Source organism: Mya arenaria, chromosome 1 (genome assembly GCF_026914265.1).
Source record: "Mya arenaria isolate MELC-2E11 chromosome 1, ASM2691426v1".
Classification (NCBI taxonomy): Eukaryota; Metazoa; Mollusca; class Bivalvia; order Myida; family Myidae; genus Mya; species Mya arenaria.
The window spans coordinates 63,315,702-63,338,970 of NC_069122.1; the positions used below are offsets into that span (position 1 = coordinate 63,315,702).

Genomic DNA, 23,269 nt, shown 5'->3' on the forward strand with positions numbered 1-23,269 from the left:
AGAATGGCGCACTACTCTAAAACAACACTTAAAAATAGTTACAATTTCAACACACTTCATACCCATCATGGGTACCATAACAGACAAAAACAAACTAATATTACTATATGCTCTAAGCAAGGAAGCTTACCATAAAAAAAACATAATAAAAGTACCAACACATTTTACCCGACACATGTGGCCATAACAGGGGAAAAAACAAACTAAAAAATCACAATACACATACATATAAAAAGACTTCTATTTCATGATCAGATTAACAATACAGTGTCACACACAATAAGGTACAACAAACCTTATGCATGAAACATGGTTTTAATAATGTTACACCAATTAACTAACAATAAATCAGACTTCATACTATTTGCATGGCTTCTTCAAAGAAAAAAAACAGTAAAATACACACAACTTCATATATAATTGTTTTAAACAAAACATGGCAATTTAACATATCAAATACATAATTATGGTTTTGCTACTAATAAACCCCAAAACAAACTTAGATTACACACACCTTTTACATATAGAAAAGCTATCATAAAAAGACAAAGAAGCATTTCTCAAGACTTCATTCAAATAGCATGGCTGAAATAAAGAGCCAAAACAAACTTACAACACAGCATACTTCATAAATACAGCATGGATATAATAATAAGAATAAACAACAACAATACAACACAAGTCATACACAGAGGAAGGCTTTCACAAAAATAGCAACACAACATATTAAATACATGTTACATGGCTACGAAAGACACTATAACAAACTAACACTACACCAAACTCCATACACAGAAAATGGCTTTCATAAAATACAAACAATATAAAAATACAACATATTTAACCCATGTTACTATGAAGCATGGCCACCATAAAGATAAAAAGATAACAATACATAAGCCTTCATACGTTTAACATGGCCACAATGAAGAGCCAATAAGAAAACAACAATACACATATTGCAAAAATAGGGCATCCAAGAAGGAGCCAAAAATAAACAAACAACAAAATCAATACATGTAGCCTGGTTATCATAAAAAATAAAAACCTAACAATGCATCATCATCCATACATATAGCATGGCTGACATAAACTGACAATAATCAAACATACAATACACAATATTTTATACATAAAGCATGTATACAATAAAGAGCAAAACAATTCTAACAGTATTCCAGACTTCATACATATAGCCATAAAAATCAAACTAACAATACACAGGCACTTATATAAATATATAAATGTTATTATATATTAAAACACAAAATAACTAACAACACAACAGATAACAAAGCATGGCTACCATAAAGAGCCAAAACAAGCTAACAAGGCTATAATAAAGAGATAAAAAACACGAACAATATACCATACTTCATACATTTGATGTAGCATGGCTACAGTGAAAGGTCAAGCACAACCTATCAATACACCATACTTCATATATATATATATATATATATATATAACATGGTTATATATAAGAACCTAAAACAACCTAACAGTACACCAGACTTCATTCATTTAATATGGTTACAATAAAGAACCAAATACATGTACAACCTAACAATACCTCAGACTTCATACAGGTAACATGGCTACCATAAAGAGCCAAACATAATCTATCAATACAACATATTTCATACATAGAGGAAGACTATAATAAAGAGCCCAAAACAATCTCATATTACCCCAGACTGAATACATGTTGCATGGCTTTAATAAAAAGCCAAAACAAACAATACACCAGGTTTAATAAATAAAAACGATAACATTCTAATAATACAATATTATAATACTTCATACATATAGCATGGCTGCAATAACATGCCAATTGTAGTCAAACTTGCACTACAACAGACGTTATATGCATAGCATGGCTACAATTCATAGTTTTTAAAACTTAAAAAAAAACAATACACCAAACTTTAAACATGTAGGATGGCTACCATATAAAGCCCAAACAACAAACAATATGCCAGAATCTATACATAGATATTGCATGGCTACAATGATAGTACAAAAGCAAACTTACAAGACAACATACTCCATCCATTTGGTATGGTATTAAGGTAAAAAAAAAAAAAAAAACTGGGAGGGAGTTTTAAATAATCAACATAAATCAAAACATATACCATAAAATATAAAGATCTAAAACAATCAGTATGGAGCCAAATCAAACGTAAGAATAATGTGTATAAGTTGTAATGGCCTATAAGAAGATGCAAAGAAAAACTTACAGTACATCATACTAAATGCATAAAGCTTGGCTTTACAAAGAGTAAAAACAAACTTAAGAGTTCAACAGACTTCATACATATGGCATGGCTTCAACGAGTCAAGCCAAACTTACGATAAAACAGACTTCATACAAGCATCCGCTTAGCAAAGAGTAAAAACAGACCATTAATACAATAGGATTCATAAATATACATGGCTAAACAAATGGAAAAAACAACAAATTTACAAAACAGCAGATTTCATAAACACAGCATGGCTTTACAAAAGGAAAAACAAACTTACAATACAACAGACTTATACAAACAGCATGGCTTAACAAACAGTAAAAACAAACTACAATGCAAAAGATTTCATACATACAACATGGCTTTACTAAACAAACTTACAATACAACAGACTACATACAAACAACATGGCTTTACAAACAGTAAAAAACAAACTTACAATGCAAAAAAAATCATACATACAGCATGGCTTAACAAAGAATAAAGAGAGTAAACTTACAATACAAAAGACTTACAATACAAGAGCCTTAATACATACTTACCATACAACATGGCTTTACAAAGAGTAAAAACAAACTTATAATACAACATACTTCATACATACAGCATGCCTTATCAAAGACTTTACAAGGAGTAAAAACAAACTCACAATACAACAGACTTCATACATACAGCACTACATACATATATACTTCATTCATACTATTTACATTTATAATATACAATATAATTAAACGAGTACACTAAGCTAACATTACAGCATGGCATCACATACAGTAAAAACAAACTTACAATACAATAGGCTTCATAAATAAACATGGCTTTACAACAAGTAAAAACAAACTTACAATAAAACAATGTTCTAACATAGAGCATGGCTTAACAGAGTAAAAATCAATCTCACAAAAATACTACAAATGTTATACATACAGCATGGCTTAACAAAGAGTAAAAAAACAATCTTCCAAAAATACTACAAATGTTATACATACAGCATGGGTTAACAAAGAGTAAAAAAAACAATCTTCCAAAAATACTACAAATGTTATACATTCAGCATGGCTTAACAAAGAGTAAAAAACAATCTTCCAAAAATACTACAAATGTTATACATACAGCATGGCTTAACAAATTGCTAAAAAAAAATCTTACAAAAATACTACAAATGTTATACATACAGCATGGCTTAACAAAGAGTAAAAAACAATCTTACAAAAATACTACAAATGTTATACATACAGCATGGCTTCACAAAGAGTAAAAAACAATCTTACAAAAATACTACAGATGTTATACATACAGTATGGCTTAACAAAGAGTAACAAACAATCTTACAAAAATACTACAAATGTTATACATACAGCATGGCTTAACAAAGAGTAAAAACAATCTTACAAAAATACTACAAATGTTATACATACAGCATGGCTTAACAAAGAGTAAAAACAATCTTACAAAAATACTACAAATGTTATACATACAGCATGGCTTAACAAAGAGTAAAAAACAATCTTACAAAAATACTACAAATGTTATACATACAGCATGGCTTCACAAAGAGTAAAAAACAATCTTACAAAAATACTACAGATGTTATACATACAGTATGGCTTAACAAAGAGTAACAAACAATCTTACAAAAATACTACAAATGTTATACATACAGCATGGCTTAACAAAGAGTAAAAACAATCTTACAAAAATACTACAAATGTTATACATGCAGCATGGCTTAACAAAGAGTAAAAACAATCTTACAAAAATACTACAAATGTTAAACATACAGCATGGCTTAACAAAGAGTAAAAAACAATCTTACAAAAATACTACAAATGTTATACATACAGCATGGCTTAACAAAGAGTAAAAAACAATCTTACAAAAATACTACAGATGTTATACATACAGCATGGCTTAACAAAGAGTAACAAACAATCTTACAAAAATACTACAAATGTTATACATACAGCATGGCTTAACAAAGAGTAAAAAACAATCTTACAAAAATACTACAGATGTTATACATACAGCATGGCTTAACAAAGAGTAACAAACAATCTTACAAAAATACTACAAATGTTATACATACAGCATGGCTTAACAAAGAGTAAAAACAATCTTACAAAAACGACAGATGTTATACATACAGCATGGCTTAACAAAGAGTAACAAACAATCTTACAAAAATACTACAAATGTTATACATACAGCATGGCTTAACAAAGAGTAAAAAACAATCTTACAAAAATACTACAGATGTTATACATACAGCATGGCTTAACAAAGAGTAACAAACAATCTTACAAAAATACTACAAATGTTATACATACAGCATGGCTTAACAAAGAGTAAAAACAATCTTACAAAAATACTACAAATGTTATACATACAGCATTGGTTAACAAAGAGTAAAAAACAATCTTACAAAAATACTACAAATGTTATACATACAGCATTGGTTTAACAAAGAGTAAAAAACAATCTTATAAAAATACTACAAATGTTATACATACAGCATTAGTTTACATAGAGTAAAAAACAATCTTACAAAAATACTACAAATGTTATACATACAACATTGGTTTACATAGAGTAAAAAACAATCTTACAAAAATACTACAAATGTTATACATACAGCATTGGTTTACAAAGAGTAAAGACAAACTTACAGTAAAAGTTATGCAAAGGACTTCTTATATATACCATGGCTTTAAATATAGGAAAATCAACCTTACAATACAACATTTTCTTTACTTACAGCATGGCTTTACTAACAGTAAAAACAAACTTACAATACAACATATTACATACATACAGCATTGCTTTACAAACAGTAAAAACAAATTACAATTCAATAAGCCTCATACATACAACATGGCTTTACAAAAAGTAGAAACAATCTTACAACACAACATACTTCATAAATACAGCAGTTCTTTGAAAGCAGTAAAAACAAACTAACAATAAAACAGACATCATACAAACATACATCATGCCTTTATAAACAATAAGAAACAACTTTACAATGCAACAGACTTCATATGTACAGCATGACTTCACAAACAATAAAAACATTTTACAATATAAAGGACTACATAAATATAGAATAGCTTCACAAACAGTAAAATCAAACTTACAATACAACAAACTACATACATACAGCATGGCTTTTCAAAGAGTAAAAACAAACTTACAATACAATAGGCCTTATGCATACAGCATAGCTTCCAAACAGTAAACACAAACGTACAATACAACAGACTCCTTAAATACAGCATGGCTTTACAAACAGTCAAAATAAACTTACAATACAACCAACTTCATAAATACAGCATTGATTTACAAACAGTGTATCATCCATGCAATACAACAGACAACATGCGTGAAGCATGGATTCACAAACAGTAAAACAAACTTACAATACAAATGACTAACAATACAAAAGCCTTCATGCATACTTAACACACATCATGGCTTCACATGAGTAAAAACAAATTTACAATACAACAGACTTCTTACATACAGCATGGCTTTACAAACAGTAAAAACAAACCTACAACACAAAAGACGTATATCATATAGCATGGCTTTACAAACAGAAAAAACAACAAATTACAATACAACATAATGCACACATGCAGCATGGCTTTACAAACAGTAAAAACAAATAATGATACAACAGACTTCTTACATGGTTTACAAACTGAAAAACACTTACAATACAAAATACTTCATACATATAGCAGTGCTTTACAAACAGTTAAAACAAACTAGCATTATAACATACTTCATACCTATAGCATGGTTAAACAAACAGTAAAAACAAACTTACAATACAACATACTTCTTACATATAGCATGGCTTTACCAACTGTAAACAAGAGGCCCAAAAGGGCATATGCTCTACTGACATGGCTCTTGTGGTCATTTCAATCCACAGCATGTATGTATGGGTAAAAGGCAACAGACATATAGTTCACATTTTGTGTTTGGGTTACCTGAAAACATTGCACGTTCAACATCTGAGCCCAGAAAGAATTGTAAGCAGAATAGTTGCATGAACTATTTTAATATGTGCCAAGTAAAAGTCATCTGACAAAAAAAATGCTTTCAAAACTGTACTCATGGTATTTTTTTGGTAGTTTTATAAATTTAAATGAGTTGGTCAAAAGGTCAAAGTCAAGGGCATCCGAGGACAACATTGATCGTTTGAACAAAGATTCACAAGCAATTCTGCTGAAATGGATGCAAAAACACACAAAAAGATTTTCAAACCTATCCCAATTTAATTTTACCAAAACTGTGAACCCTGGGTGCGGCCAGTAATGACCCCAGGTGCATAACTTGAACAAACATTCACAACCAATTTTGTTAAGATGAATGTGCAAACTACAGACACTTAGAGCTAAAAAACTGGCCTTTTGGCTTTCAACAAGAACAGGGCAGAGTAATTGACAAAATCAACTGCAGTACAAAAAGCAAATTCTCTCCCTTAGTCCTAAACTTGAGTTTTCACATGTTAACTTGGTTAAAAATAGAATTCGCTCATGCAGACCTGGCTAAAACTAGGTTAGCTAAAAATAGCATTTCTTTAATTTAAAACTTTCAAGGCCCTTTATCTAGGCATGCATATCCGGATATAGCCGATTTTCGAAAGGAACCAAGCTCTAATTGATATCTAAATACTGTACAAGTTTCATCGAGATACAATCAAAACTGAAGACTGTATCGCGTTAACAAAAAAATGTTTACAAGAAATTGTTTACAGACGCACTAACACACGGACGCACGCACGGATGCACATACTACGTACACATTACCATCACATAAGCTCTTCTTGCCTTTGGCCAGTAGAGCTAAAAGCTAACGTACAACAGACTTCATACATACAGCGAGGCTTTATAAACAGTTAAAAGAAACTTACAATACAACAGACTGCATACACACAGCACGGCTTCACAAACAGTTAAAACAAACTAACAATACAACAGACTTCATTCATACAGCGCGGCTTCACACACAGTTAAAACAAACTAACAATACAACAGACTTAATTAACCAAGCTGATATTAAAATGCAATTCACTGCATAAGCCAAAAACAAATTTACAATATACTTCCTCAGATAATAGAACATAGACTATTGCTGCCTAAATGAGCCAAAGCATTCAATATCACTTGATACATGGCTTCTTGATGCAGGAATTATGGCTTTAAAGAAACCAAAAACAAACCAACAACACTAACACAAAGATTTCAAGTTTAACACAAAACACTGGAAAAACAAGACAATATATGACACAAACTAACTTATATACACCAAAGTGCTATTTAGAGGAGCCAAAACAACCTGACGTAACATTAACAACATAAGCTTAAAGCTTCATTTAATGTGGCTATTATAAATAAACAAAAAATAAATAAAGCCAAAACACCACACTAAAAATCATGATATAAAGAAACTGAGGCTTCCAAAACAGAACTTAGAATACATAAAAAACTTAAGACACTTGAGCACAATCATGTCATACACTAACATTGGCTACCATAAAAATAGCTAAAAACACAGCAAATATAAAACATTTTTTTCCGATATAGATCTTGCTATAAAATGAGCATTAAAACACAATTAAGACAACATCATTCAAGTCACTCAATACAAGTACTGTGGCTACAATACAGGCACAAGTTTAAAAATAAACAACACTACTCTAATAGTATGCATAGCATAAACCAAAGTTGAGCAAAAATATTTTTCATCAAAGCATAATACATTTACCATGACTAACATTAAAATTACAATAAAATCCTGAAAAACATATATCATGGCTCAAATCAGAAAGGCAAAGTAGTTCTAACAATACAAAGAAGAGTAGAATGTTACTTTGCATGTTTATGAATGTTGTTGCACCTACTTTTTGAACAAACACAATCCCCATGAAAAAAGAATGTGAGTGAACAATAATATATTTATAAGTCTGTTGATTGTGAAGTTTTTGGCCTTTGATAATGAAATATATTTAGATTTAGTTTCAAAGAACTTACTTTATAATTTGTAAGATTGAGATTTTCTGTACACCTTTTGAGAATACAAACAGGACGTTATGCACTAATAATGTACCTCGTAATAATATACCTCGTAATGAAAGATATTGTTTATGTTGTAATCGTAGGGACATAGAGGATGAATATCACCTCATAAGTATTTGTCCATGATATCATCAGTTACATGTAACTTATATAAAACAATGCTGTATATAATGTATATATTCCATCTGTATTCAAATTCCATCAGTTATTGGAATCATGTAATAAAAGGATGCTATGAATGTTTGTAAATATATTAAAGAATCAAGTGTTATACTCAACTCACTTAATAATTTAACTTGATATAGTAGCTCTGAAACATACCCTCACTGCCAAAGTTAACATATTACTTATTTGGTATTCAATTTACATAGTATGTTTGCTTATTTCATATTTCATTATATTCTGTTTGTAAGTTTAGACATGTGGCATGTTTATATGTATAACTATATGTATTATGACATTTACACTTGTAAAAGTCAAATAAACTGTCTGTTCTATTTTGTTCTTCTAGGTCCTTTCGTTAATGAAGTTTATGGCTTCTTGTAGATCCTTCTTTGAATAAAGTTTTAGACTTCTTGTAGATCCTTTCTTGAATGAAGATCTTTAATACTTTGAGGTCATTTCAAAATGAAGATCTTTGCTTCTTAAAGGTTCTTTCTTGAATGAAGTTCTTGACTTCTTGTTATGGTTTCTTTCCTGAATGAAGTTAATCGTTTCTTGTACATGTAGTACCTTTCTTGATTAAAGTTCTTGACTACTTGAAAGTCTTTCCTTGAATTAAGTTCTTGACTTCTTGTATGTATGTCCTTGAATAAAGTTCTTTCAAGAATTAGGTTATTACATACTTTAAATTCCTTTCTTAAAAGAAGGTAGTCACTACCTGCTTGTGATCTTTTGTTATTTTAATTGTTTCAACTCTAATCCCAACCAGGGGTTTGACTATGGTCTCAAAGAAATATTAAATTACTGCAAACATTAATGTATACACAAATTTATTAATACAGACTCACCTTAAGACCACAATAAACAATACACCAAAGGCTACCAATTAAAGAATAAGGTTTTAGTGGCAGGTTTGCGGTTTGGTACTGGGCTTGTCCATGCAGTTTTCAGCATTAGAAGAAGAGAAGAAATGGTGCCAGAAGAAAGCGGATGATTGAAATATCCTTTGATTGATGTATAGTGACTTTGTAACATCGGGAAGGACACACACACACATATGTTGAATGTGGTTATATTTGGAAGGACAACGAAATAAAAAAGGACACAGTCATATTGAGACTGTGGATTTGTCTTGAAAGACACAGACATAAGGTGACTGTGGTTATATCTTTAAGGACATAGACATATGGTGACTATGGTTACATCTGGAAGGACACAGCACTATATATTCAAATGAAACTACTAATGGCCAGACATGATTTTTGCTAGAAAATAAAAAATAGGGCTAAAAATTAAAAAAAGGGCTAAAACACTAACCCAAATTACTTTATCTATGATATACTAATACATCTATTTTATGCATCATCTATGATTCTTTTAAAATGTATACAAAAATTACCTATGGTCATTCACGGCAGGGTATCACAACTTGATGGTTAATGAAGCTTATTTGCGGGGTTTCTGAGCAATTGATACTATTCATTATGTTTCATTTTTGTTAGTCTATTTTAGTTCTTAATACATTTCTATTGATTCTAAAATTTCAAATTCCATCAAGTTAACAGAGCCCTGAAGGCCCTGTATCGCTCACCTGATCCAGATTCGAACTTGGCCTAAAGCTAAGCAATATAAACATTCTGACTAAGTTTCATGAACATACAGTCACGAATGTCACCTCTAGAGTGCTAACAAGGTTTTCCTATAACTTGACATAATGAACTAGTTTTTAACCACACATAACCCGGATTAAATATTGGCTTAGAAATTATTAATATAAACATTCTGACCAACTTTCATGAAGATACAGTTATAAATGTGATCTCTAGAGTGTTATCAAGCTTTTCCTTTTCCTATTAACGTGACTGGTGCCTCCTTCCTTGAACTCGTTCCTGCATTATTTACTGCCTTTGGTCAATTCTTCAATTCTTTCACTGCCCATGGTAAGTTATGATATTGTCCAATGTTGGTTATATCGGCTTATACAGTAGGTTCTATCAGCATCCATGGTTGTTTCTATCAACATCCAGGGTTGGATTTACCAGTGTCCATGCTTGGTTCTATCAGCCTCAAGTATCCATGGTTAGTTTTCAGTACGCATGAAAGACTAAAAACAGAACATTTTGGTCATGCCATCTAGTTTTCCATATACCATGCTATGTCCTATCTAATCATACAAGTTCCTTTCTACATTATGCAACTAAAAGTCAACCTTTTAAGTTTAAACCACTTGTCCCCTAAGTACTTCCATGAAAGGCCAAGTTAAAAACAAAACACATGGCCTGAAAGAGTTTTATAAGGCCACCTTAGGAGCACTTCTGTTAAACAATCTGGCCTGTTGTTAGTGGAGAGTAGATTCCATTGATTTATCGTTATATAGTGAATCTAGCCCTGCATAATGTTGGCAAAGGTTAAGCAATCCAACATAGCTTGAACAAAAAATATAAAGGACCTTTAAGTTGTAATTTATATATAAACTGTATACAATTACTGCATTGATTTACCTTTATCTTTTACTTAAGTGTATGCTGACCATCCCTGACTGTCACTGCCACCTATGGCCATCCAACCACAATTATTCTAAACCTTTCAAAACCTAAGGTTATTCTAACTAAAGATTGCTTTTTTGAAAATGCGCTTGTCCCCGCTATTGTGTGTTGGTATCTGAGAAAAAATAAATGATGAACATGAAATTTGTAATTTTGGACTGGAGATGAACCAAAGTGAAGTTTATTCAACCGTATTATATATTTAAGCGAAAAAGAGTTGTTGATTAATCCTGGAAAATGTAAACAAATTTTGCATTGTTTGAAGTTCCTGGGCGCAAGCGTTATTCAATTATTGAATGGAAACCATTTTTTCAGCTCAATATAATCATGACCGTGACCTTTGACCTACTGATCATAACATCAATAGGGGTTAAAGTGTTCTCGAGTTACTGAGCGGTAATCGTTTCTTCACATCAATGTCACAGCAACCTTGACCTTTGGCCTATTGATCTCAAAATCAATAGGGGTCATCTACTAGTCATGACCGACTAGCATACCAAGTATGAATTTCCTGGGTGCAAGCATTTTTTATTTATTGAGCGGAAACAAAGTGTGATTTTCAGACTGACGGTATTAAGTCAAGTATTAAGTTCCTGGGTACAAGAGTTCTTTAGTTATTGAGCATAAATCATTTTTAAGCTAAATGTCACCACCAAAATATCATTTTTTACTTGAAGATAATCTTGAACTTTAAACTTTTGATCTCAAAATCACTAGGGTTCACCTTCTAGTCATGATCAACTAGCATACCAAGTATGAAATTCCTGGTTGCCAGTGTTTTTTAGTTATTGAGTGGGAACCGTTTCTTCAACTGAAGGTCATGGTGACCTTGACCTTTGACCTACTGATCTCAAAGTCAAAAGGAGTCATCTACTAGTCGTGAACAACTAGCATACCAAGTATGAAGTCCCTTGGTACAAGCTTTTTTTTAGTTATTGAGCAGAAACCATGTTTAAGCTTAAGGTCACTGCCAACATATCCTTTTTTCCTGAAAGTAACATTGACCTTTGACCTTTCCATCTCAAAATCATGCACAACTAGCATACCAAGAATGCATTTCCTTGACTCGAAGGATATAAAGTTATAGAGCGGAAACCATTTCTTCACCTCAAGGTCACGGAGACCTTAACCTTTGACTTTGTGACCCCAAAATCAATAGTGGACGTCTTCTAGTCACGACCAATTAGCATAACAAGCGTTCTATAGTTCTTGAGTGGAAACAAAGTGTGATGTACTGACTGACCTACGGACCGATGGACTGACATTCTGACTGATGGACAGGGCAAAAACAATTTGTCTCCACATGAATGGGGGAGACATAAATATTAACTGTGAGCTTGATGAGGTTATTTGGCACATTTTATTGTCACTGTTGAAATGGGAGGTCAATATGGGGGTTTCTCTCAAATGCACAATGATATAAAACCACTTACTTCTTGCAATGCCTTAAGAGCTAATGCTACATAAGGTCATTAATTGGTTCTATAAACTTATTTATCTATAGGTTCACACATGCATTCTGGAAATTAAAGACACATTTGTGCTAAATGATAAAAAATAATGTTGTTTTCCATTGGCAATCACATTTATGACAAATTTGCAAAAGTGGTACCAATCTGAAAAAAGGCTATATTTCGGAGATAATTTTTTAAAACATTTTCTTAATTTGATATTAGCAGAGCACTAAAACTTTTAGGCTGATTTGGTATGTCAATTTTAAATTCAAACTTTTATAAGAGTTTGAAATGATACAGTCATATTGCTGGCTATTTACCAACAATTCTGTGTAACCGAGTAATTGCAATTATCACAATAAACTATAGTTTTTGAAACATCAGAATACAAATAATTATTGTCTTATTGCCTTTTCTTCGACTTAACCATCTTTATTAATCCGCTGACCGTTTTCAAGCCATTCCCTAACAAATCAGCTAGATATGACCTGATGATCTCTTTATTTCATATCGTGTTAGACTTGTATTGATCTTTATGCGCGTAGCTTTATTAAAAAAACGATTATTAGGAAAATTGCTATCAAATATTCGCGACACCTTTGCCGTTTCTAGCCAGAATATTGGGTCGCGGTCGCCCCCGCTCCTACATGACTACAATGGCACGATGGTATATAATCACTAGTAAAAATGTCAACTTGCCTTGTCAACGTTTACCAAAGTACATCAGTTATTATTTTGGAAAAGTCTTGCATCCTTTTGTAAAACAAACAAAACGAAGCTTAGGCAAAGGAAGTCTGGAAATTAATATGCAAAAGCTTACCATGCTGCTCAGGAAAATTATTTCTGGCTAGAGATGTTGCATTCACAGCTCTGCTGGTAAATCAGACTGATGCTTCAGAAGTCCATGTACACCCACAGCAGTATCTGCAAGAGGAGCGTAAAAATCTAGATAACTGCATACAGGGTAATTTATTTCAGAAGGTTTTATCTAGCATTGAGACATTCACAGTTTTGGTAAAGAAGAGGCCGATAAGGGCCTATGCTCTACTGGCATGGCTCTTGTGGTCATTTTTAATCAAGAGCATGTATGTATGGGTAAAAGGCAACAGACATAAATATTACATTTTGTGTTTGGGTTACCTGAAAACGTTGCACGTTCAACATCTCAGGACAGAAAGTATTGTAAGTAGATCTCTCTGCATAAACTATTTTACTATGTGCCAAGTAAAGGTCATCAAAAAATGCTTTAAAACTGTACTCATGGTCGAAATTTATGTAGTTTAAAAAAAAGAAGTTGGTCAAAGACACGGGTATCAGAGGACAGCAATCAAAATCAATGTTTAACATTAATGCTCATTTTGAACTGTGTTGCTTGTCATTGCATTTTAGTAACAGTTACTTTGACCTTAGGGACCCTAAACGCAATCTCATGAAAGGTATCAATAATATCTTCCTTCATACCAAGATTGATTAAGATATGTCAACCTTTTAATGTAATACTAATGTTATTCAGCTTCAACTTTTTTCTATTTTTAGAAACAGCGACCCTGACCTTGTATCTAAGGACCCCAAACGCAAACCTATGAAAGGTGTCCATAAACATTTCCTTAATACCAAGTTTGGTATGTCAACCTTAACTAATACTTTAGTTTCAACCGTTTTACTATTTTAGTAACAGTGACTTTGACTCTAATTAGGACCCCAAACACAAGCCATGAAAGATATCCATTAACTCTTCCTTCATTTCAAGCTGGTTCAAGATATGTCAACCTTTACTAAAGTTATTTAGTTAAAACTTTATTTTTTATTTTTAGAACCAGTGACCTTGACCTTTGAAACCCAAAACGCAATCCAATGAAAGGCATCTTTAAAGTCTTCCTTTATATCAAGTTTACTCAAGGTATGTCAACCCTAACAAAAGTAAATCTGTTTTAACTGTTTTTTTAAGTAACAATGACCTTGACCTTGACTCTAGCAACACCAAATACAACCCCATGAAAGGTATACATGAAATCTTCCTAAAGGTCAAGATATGTCTACTATTACTGAAATCGTTCAGTTTCATATGTGAGTTTGACGCCGCCTTTCTGCCCGCCCCAATACCGTCATTTGTCGTCACATAGTGAAACCTAGTTAAAAAGGATATATTTTCAACGTTTACAATTTATTAATTTGACGTTTAATAATCAGTGCATGACAATATTCTGTAAAACATGCATTTAAAATAAATGTGTATTTAAATTGGCCAGCACACATGCATTTGAAATATAAATGCAGTAAAAAACACTTTAACTTTGATGATTAGTTGAATATTTCCATATTTAAAAACAAAGTTTAGTTATTATTCAAACACAAATGATTTCTTGCTAATTGTCTATTTTTATTGTAAGGTGATTAGACACTCATAAATGTTTGTGGCCGAATGAATCAGATATTATCATCACTTACAAAATATGCACAAAAGGGCATGTTTACCTAGATAAATGTCTTAGGCCTAGAAAATATGCAATGAAAACGGTAGAATTGTATATTTTTTTGACAATGCCGATATACAGACATGTTTGTGTTCTCAATACGGAATTTAAATTACTTTCACGTAATCGGACAATTTATTTTTTATGTGGCTGCCAAATACATGGACTTTTGCATTAAAATAGTATTGTTTCACGTATCTTTGTTTTGAATATGAAATGCAAGAGTGATATTACCTGAAGGTGAATGTGAAATTTTAGCAAAATGTTCTTCTTGATATGCTTTTTTATTATGACTACGGTTACAATATTGAAAAGAAACCTCACTCAGGTAGAGATACATGTACATGTGGGTTGAATACATCTTCAATGTACCTTTAACATATCGAAGACTACCGCTGTTGAAACTTCTTTCTGTGTTATCATCTGTGTTTTAATATATCAGTCTACCCTGTCAGCTCCTTTCGATTCCATATTGTGAATCTGCAATGAAGGACAGCATGCATGGTTAGACTATGCATAGAAGTAAAAGAATCATATACTCTAGGGGAACTAGCTTGTGCATCTTAAATCACACTGTCTTATGGGAGAGTGGGTACATCTATGCAGCATTATTGCAATTGTATTAGTATTGGAGGATAGATCATGCCAACTCGAGTATGTGTTTACCACCATTTTGGTGGTAGTTTTTGGATATTTGAAGCAAAATGAACACAACAGAACTACCAAGAAAGATTCATAATTATATGGATTGAAATTTTATGATACTGGCACAATTTAAGAAATACAGTGTTTCTTTTACGCTATATAAATGTATATAGAAATCTTGTTTTTGTTTAACAAAGGTTGTAAGGCTAATTTCTCCACGTGAAAGGAAGTGATTAACAATACCCCTTTGAATACTCTTTTTTTCATACTTATGAAGTGCTGTCCAGATTTTCTTTTTTCCTGAAATCACACCTTTCACCACGGTTTTTCTTATGGGTAAACTCAAAACGGAAGTATTTTAACTGAATTCCTGTTATTTGACCTTTTAAGTGTACCCAGTTATTAAAAATAACAAGAGCTGTCACAATATGTGACGAATGCCCCCGATTGTGACATTGACCTATGAACAAGGTCAGTACATGAAAAGTTGATCTTGCCTTTACATGTCAAACACATATGGCAAGTTATTTTAAATTGCCTCTAGACATAAAAAATACCACCCATACTTGACAACCGACACTGTTATGTTCTTATATATGCAGCATTCCATTGTGAATAAACACCCAAGTGTGACCCTGACCTTAGAGATAGGGACACGGGTCTGTCATGCGACACATCGTCTTGGTATGTGGAACACATGTGGCAAGTTATTTTAAAATCTGTCCATACAAGGGAAAGTTACAGCCCCGACACGACAACTTATACTCTATGTCCTTATATGCAACACTCCGTTGTGAATAAACACCTAAGTGTGACCTTGACCTTAGAGGTAGGGACACAGGTCTTGCACGCGACACGTCATCTTGGTATGTGGAACACATGTAGCAAGTTATTTTAAAATCTGTCCATACAAGGGAAAGTTACAGCCCGGACATGACAACCTATACACTAAATCTTTATATGCAGCACTCCGTTGTGAATAAGCACTTAAGTGTGACCTTGACCTAAGAGGTAGGGACACGGGTCGTGCACGCGACACGTCGTCTTGGTATGTGGAACACATGTGGCAAGTTATTTTAAAATCTGTCCATACAAGGGAAAGTTACAGCCCGGACAAAACAACTTATAATCTATGTCCTTATATGCAGCACTCCGTTGTGAATAAACACTAAGTGTGACCTTGACCTTAGAGGTAGGGACACGGTTCTTGCACCCGACACGTCGTCTTGGTATGTGGAACACATGTGGCAAGTTATTTTAAAATCTGTCCATACAAGGGAAAGTGACAGCCCGGACACGACAACCTATACTCTATGTCCTAATATGCAGCACTCCATTGTGAATAAACACTCAAGTGTGACCTTGACCTTAGAGGTAGGGACACGGGTCGTGCACGCGACACGTCATCTTGGTATGTGGAACACATGTGGCAAGTTTTTTTAAAATCTGTCCATACATGGGAAAGTTACAGCCCGGACACGACAACCTATACTCTATGTCCTAAATGCAGCACTCCATTGTGAATAAACTCTAAGTGTGACCTTGACCTAAGAGGTAGAGGCATGGTTCTTGCACGCGACACGTCGTCTTGGTATGTGGAACACATGTGGCAAGTTATTTTAAAATCTGTCCATACAAGGGAATGTTACAGCCCGGACACGACAACCTATATTCTATGTCCTATATGCAGCACTCCATTGTGAATAAAGACTAAGTGTGACCTTGACCTTTGAGGTAGGGACACGGGTCTTGCACATGACACGTTGTCTTGGTATGTGGAACACATGTGGCAAGTTATTTTAAAATCTGTCAATACATGGGAAAGTAACAGCCCGGACACGACAACCTATACTCTATGTCATTATATGCAGCACTCCATCGTGAATAAACACTAAGTGTGACATTGACCTTAGAGGTAGGGGCACGGGTCTTGCACGCGACACGTCGTCTTGGTACGTGGAACACATGTGGCAAGTTATTTAAAATCTGTCCATACAAGGGAAAGTGACAGCCCGGACACGACAACCTATACTCTATGTCCTATATGCAGCACTCCATTGTGAATAAACCCCCAAGTGTGACCTTGACCTTTGAGGTAGGGGCACGGGTCTTGCACGCGACACGTCGTCTTTGTATGTGGAACAAATGTGGCAAGTTTTTTTAAAATCTGTCCATACAAGGGAAAGTTACAGCCCGGACACGAGTTATTGAGCCGGACACACGGACGGACGGACGGTGCGATTTTAATATGCCCACCTTCGGGGGCATAAAATGATTTTAAATAAACAAGAGGGCCCTGAAAGCCCTGTATCGCTCACCTGATCCAATAAAGATCATAAAGAATAACATTCAGATCAAGTTCCATCAATATATGGTCATAAATGTGACCTTAAGAGTGTTAACATGCTTTTCCTCAATTTGGCCTGGTGACCTAGTTTTTGACCGCACATGACCCAGATTCGAACCTGAGCCAGAGATTATTAATATTAACATTCTCACTAAGTTTACTGACGATACAGTCATAAATGTGACCTCTCTAGTGTTAACAAGCTTTTCCTTTAATTTGACCTGGTGACCTAGATTTTAACCCCAGATGACCCCATATCAAACTCGTCCAAGATTTTATTGAGGATAACATTCTGACAAAGTTTCATTAAGATTGTGCCAAAATTGTGACCTCTAGAGTGTTAACAGTTAAATTGTTGACGATGGACGATTGACGGCAGACGACGACGGACGACGGACACAGGGCGATCACAATAGCTCACCTTAAGCACTTCGTGCTCAGGTGAGCTAACAATCATCCTGCACACTGAGAGGACTTGTCGATCGCCTGCTTACTCGCAGTATTTCATTCAGTTGCCTGCACACTGACAGGACTTGATGATTGACTGTAAACTGACTGAATTTGATTCTCATACCTGCACACTGACAGGACTTGGATGATTTACTGCACACTGACAGAATTTGATTCTCATATTTGCACACTGACGGGACTAAGGTTTGGAATCGTACAGAAGAAATACTATCGATAATCGTTCAATGATCGATTATTACAGTGGCGGATCTACCGGGGTCACATAGGGCCCGTGCCCCCCCCCCCCAGCGGCCGGCAAGTTATGTTTTTTGAGGGCACACATTTATTGAATTAACTGTACAAACAAGTTGTTTTGCCACAATTTAAATTTTATGTAAGCATTTGAGCAAATAAACAGTATGATTATGGAGTGTATTTTTGGATTATGATTATGGAAAAAGTCTTTTTAAAAATGACATCGGGGCCCGATCATTTTATAAAAAGAATCAGCGCCATTTTACACAGACAGCTGATCAAAAGTAGACAATTATTGCTGCAGTTATACGGGTAAGTTGCTTTTCATAATGGCATTGTGTGCCAATAAGATGTGTGTGCATGACGTGCATTTAACAAAGTTTAAATTCAAAAAGTTTCCGCTTTGAAACTTTCTATTTCGTCCTTTATTATCGTATAGTTATCTAAAAAATATGCTAGAGCCCTTGTAAGTAAATACATAACAATTTATTTGAAACAACTTTTTTGAATTTGTTGTCAAGTTGTTTTTACTTCAGATACCTTAAATTTATAATAATGACATTCAAAGTACCTACAGTACCGTTGAGTGCAATCAATATACTTTGTGAAGGTTTATATAGCACTAATTTTAAAGCATAAGTATGGGTGTCTGAGGTGGACGAGTGGTTAATGACTTAGCCTGTTATTCCGTCAACCCTGGTTCGATTCCCCAGAACGGTTAGATATCTTTGTTGTTTTTTGAAAGGTTTATCTCAGTAAATGATATCTTTTTAATTCAATTTATCTGCCAAACATCATTGACAGAAAAGACAAATGTTTATTCCATGTCATTATACGATTAAACTAATACATTCAAAAAAAGTTTGATATGTTTATAATTAATTGTGCCCCCCCCCCCCATTTAGAGAGTCCTGGAGGCGCCCCTGTATTAATCGATTAAATTATAATTTGAATCTTCATATTAAGGTCAATGTGAGGTCTTGGCTGCAAATTAACTTGTGCCTAACATAGCCTAAATCGCAGTGATGATATAAACACCATGTGCAACAATAATGTTGTGACATACAACCATGTGCTTTAAAAGGTTTTCCATGTTTCGTTACAATGTTCGAGCATTGAAATACAAATGTATATATATATATAATATAGCGTTTTAGGATACATTTTCTATAACGTTGTTCATAAGATGAGTCAAATCAATCTTTGTTTTCATATTATTATTTTACTTAGTTCCCGAGTTAGTTTGGGTTTTCCATAGTTATATTTAGTTAATTAAGAGGTCAATCTCAGAACGAGGCTGCTAATCCTAAGTAAGGCCCTTCTTTGGTGCAAACACTATTTGACTAGTAATCCATCTAATTTCACATTGTTTAAAAATATAAAGGCTACGGAATTGAAATTATTCCGTATTCGTTTATAATGTATTGCTTTTTTCTTATGTTTTGTGTGGTCAACATCACTGTTTTTGAAAAAGAACCAACCCCTTATGGGTAACTGATACTCAAAACTGAAGACTGTATCATGTTCGCAAGCATTGATTACACAATAGCATTTTTATACTATCAAGGTCTAATCATTTCAAGGCCCATAATCTAGGCATGCATGGGCAGATCCAGCTGGTTTTCAAAAGGAACCGAGCTCTAATGGATATGTAGATACTGTACAAGTTTCATCGAGAAACAATCAAAACTAAAGGCTGTATCATGTTAATGAGCAATTGTTTACTGACATACTGATTTTTTTATACCATCAAGGGCCATAATCTAGGCATACATGGGCGGATCTGGCTTGTTTTCGAAAGGAACCGAGCTCTTATGGATATGTAGATACTGTACAAGTTTCATCGAGATACAATCAAAACTGAAGTCTGTATTGTGTTAACGAGCAATTGTTAACATGATTTTTATACTATCAAGGCCCATAATCTTGGCATGCATGGGCGGATCTGGCTGGTTTTCGAAAGGAACCAAGCTCTAATGGATATATGATCATGATCAGGTTTCATCAAGATACAATCAAAACTGAAGACTGTATCGTATGAACATGAATTGTTTACAGACGCACGGATGCACATACTACGTACAAATAACTATCGCGTAAGCTCTTCTGACCTTTGGCCAATAGAGCAAAAATCAAAAGCTCATTTGGGGAAATCGGTATCTGCAGCGCTTACTCCGGGCTATGACAAACTAGGGTAAAAATGTCCCAGCTAACACTTTAGCGAATAATCAAAGTAGTTTTAAAACAACATCTTCTAAAATATGTACTTTGGTAATCGAATATTCGATCGAAAGAATTACTGAATATTCGAATATCAGTTTTGCCATTCGTTTGCATCCCTTATAGATACACAAACAATAAACAGTGTACCATCCAATCAAATCAATAAACTGCCTTAAACTCTAAATATCAAACATCAGAACACCTTCAGCACCTTCCACTAATATCATCACTTCTCTACAATCTAGGTCAACATCACCTTCCTTCACATGTTCAAACTCAAATGTTTCTTTTAATAAATTCATTAAGGCTTATTCACTATCCACAAATAAGATAAGATTGTAGCTTAAAATAATCTACATGAATCTTCAATGGAAAAGTCAAATTATTTAATTTATCATTAATAAAAAAAAAAATTCTTCTAAAGAATAAAGTGTATTAGAATTATTTGAATCTATGAACCTAAAAAAAGAACAATAATTACCTTAAAAGGATTATGTTGAAGACTTAATTTGTTTAAATCTATTCCCTTGTTCCAAAAAAAATAGAAAGTAGAGAAATCTCCAACAAAAAGGGAGACCATGAAGCAATACTTGCTGCCCTTGCTTCAAGAGTTACTGTTACATATCATACAGATTTTAACATTTTATCAATTTTGTTGTTTTTGTTGTTGTTGTTGTTGATCAATCATGTTCTTTGGTGTATTTTTGTAGAGGGTCACCCAAAGAAGCTTACTGTAAAGTTTAATGGAAATTGGAGTAGTAGTTTTAGAGGAGAAAGTAAAATAGGAAGTTGGCCATTTTGTTGTTGTTGCTATTGTTGTTGTTGTTGTTGTTGTTGATCAATCGTGACCCCTTAATGTATTTTTGTAGAGGGTCACCCATTGACAATAATGAGTTTTGGCGCTTAATTAACAAACGTCGCAAGTCAACAACTAACCAAAAAGTGTTTGAAATGACATTTGGCGACCGTAGATGTAATAATTCTCAAGATATAAACAATGGTTGGGAAGAACATTTTTCTGATCTATACAGAACTGACATTGATCCGAGTTTTGATGATGAACACCTTTTAACGTGTGAAGAAAGGTTGAACATCATCAAATCTAATCTGGCAGTAGGAACTTATGTTGACTTCCATCTAACAGAAAAAGTAATTTTACAATGTTTGAAAACTTGCAAAAAAGGAAAAGCAAGTGGCTATGACAAAATTAATTATGAACACTTAATATACGGCGGACAAAAAACAATTCTGTTATTATTACGTCTGTTTTACAATATTACAAAATTTGCTCATTTCCCTATTGACATGAAAAGAGGCATAATCACGACTTTATACAAAGGCGGGAACAAAAAGAAAAGCGACCCGAATAGCTATCGTGCTATATCATTGTGCTCTACAGTACTGAAACTTTATGAAAAGGTAATTCTATTTGACATGAAAGGTGAAGACTGGCTTACGTGCAATAACCTCCAAGGTGGCTTTCAAAAACATTTTAGTTGTATTATGACGTCATTTCTTGTTCGTGAAAGCATATATTTCACAAGGGAAAACAATAGTAAGCTGTATACATGCTCACTTGATGTTCGTCAGGCGTTTGATCATGTTAATTTTACAATTCTGCTTACAAAGTTATACGATGCCGGTGTTAACCCATATTTGTTAAAAGTTTGCATTAATATGTTCGAAAACGTTTATAGTTGCGTACGAACACAAGGATTGGTATCCAAATGGTTCCCTATACAACAAGGAACGAGACAGGGCCAGTGCTGGAGTCCATTTTTGTATCTCCTCTACATTAATAATCTTATGCACACAATTGAGAAATCAAGGAACTCGTTGACTATATTAGACGCCAGTGTAGGTTGTCCAACGCATGCCGACGACATGGTACTACTCTCGCTCAGCAAAAATGGCCTGAGCGAACTAATGAACATTTGTTATTCTAATTCAATCAAAGAACGATATCAGTATAATGCTAGTAAAACAAAAGTAGTTGTATTTAACGAATCAAAGTCGATGTTCACACGTAGTGAACGATCGTGGTATTTAGGAAGAGACTGTGTAGAAGAGACAGTTAGTTACGTGCATCTCGGGGTACTATGCGACAAGTATATGAACATAAATAAGAGTATAGAAGATGCATGCAGTAAATTAAGAAAAACCTATTTCGGTCTTACAGATTGTGGGGCATCAGATGACCAAAGTCTACACCCCCTAACCATGAAACATTTGTACGAAACGATAGTACTTCCAAAGGCTTTATACGGTTGCGAGGTTTGGTATAATATCTCAGTAACACAATTAAACTCCCTTAATCGTGTCCATAAACAATGTATTAAGTCGATTCAAGGATTTTCACGCGCATGTAGATCAGAAGT

The 23,269-nt window shown here is 33.7% G+C and overlaps 1 long non-coding RNA gene across 6 annotated transcripts in view; it reads right to left on the reverse strand.

The window, feature by feature from the left end:
- Positions 1–23,269, reverse strand: part of LOC128232608 (uncharacterized) — a 42,794-nt gene that overhangs the window by 10,211 nt on the left and 9,314 nt on the right. For 2 of the 6 annotated variants that reach the window (XR_008260556.1, XR_008260550.1), the window contains exons 4-6: positions 15,344–15,451; positions 10,999–13,421; positions 10,378–10,601 (exon numbers count right to left, since the gene is read on the reverse strand). This is a non-coding gene — a long non-coding RNA (uncharacterized LOC128232608). Of the gene's footprint in view, positions 1–10,377; positions 10,602–10,998; positions 13,422–15,343; positions 15,452–23,269 lie in introns of those variants that run through there. The other 4 variants (XR_008260558.1, XR_008260559.1, XR_008260552.1 and 1 more) reach the window with 3 other exon arrangements.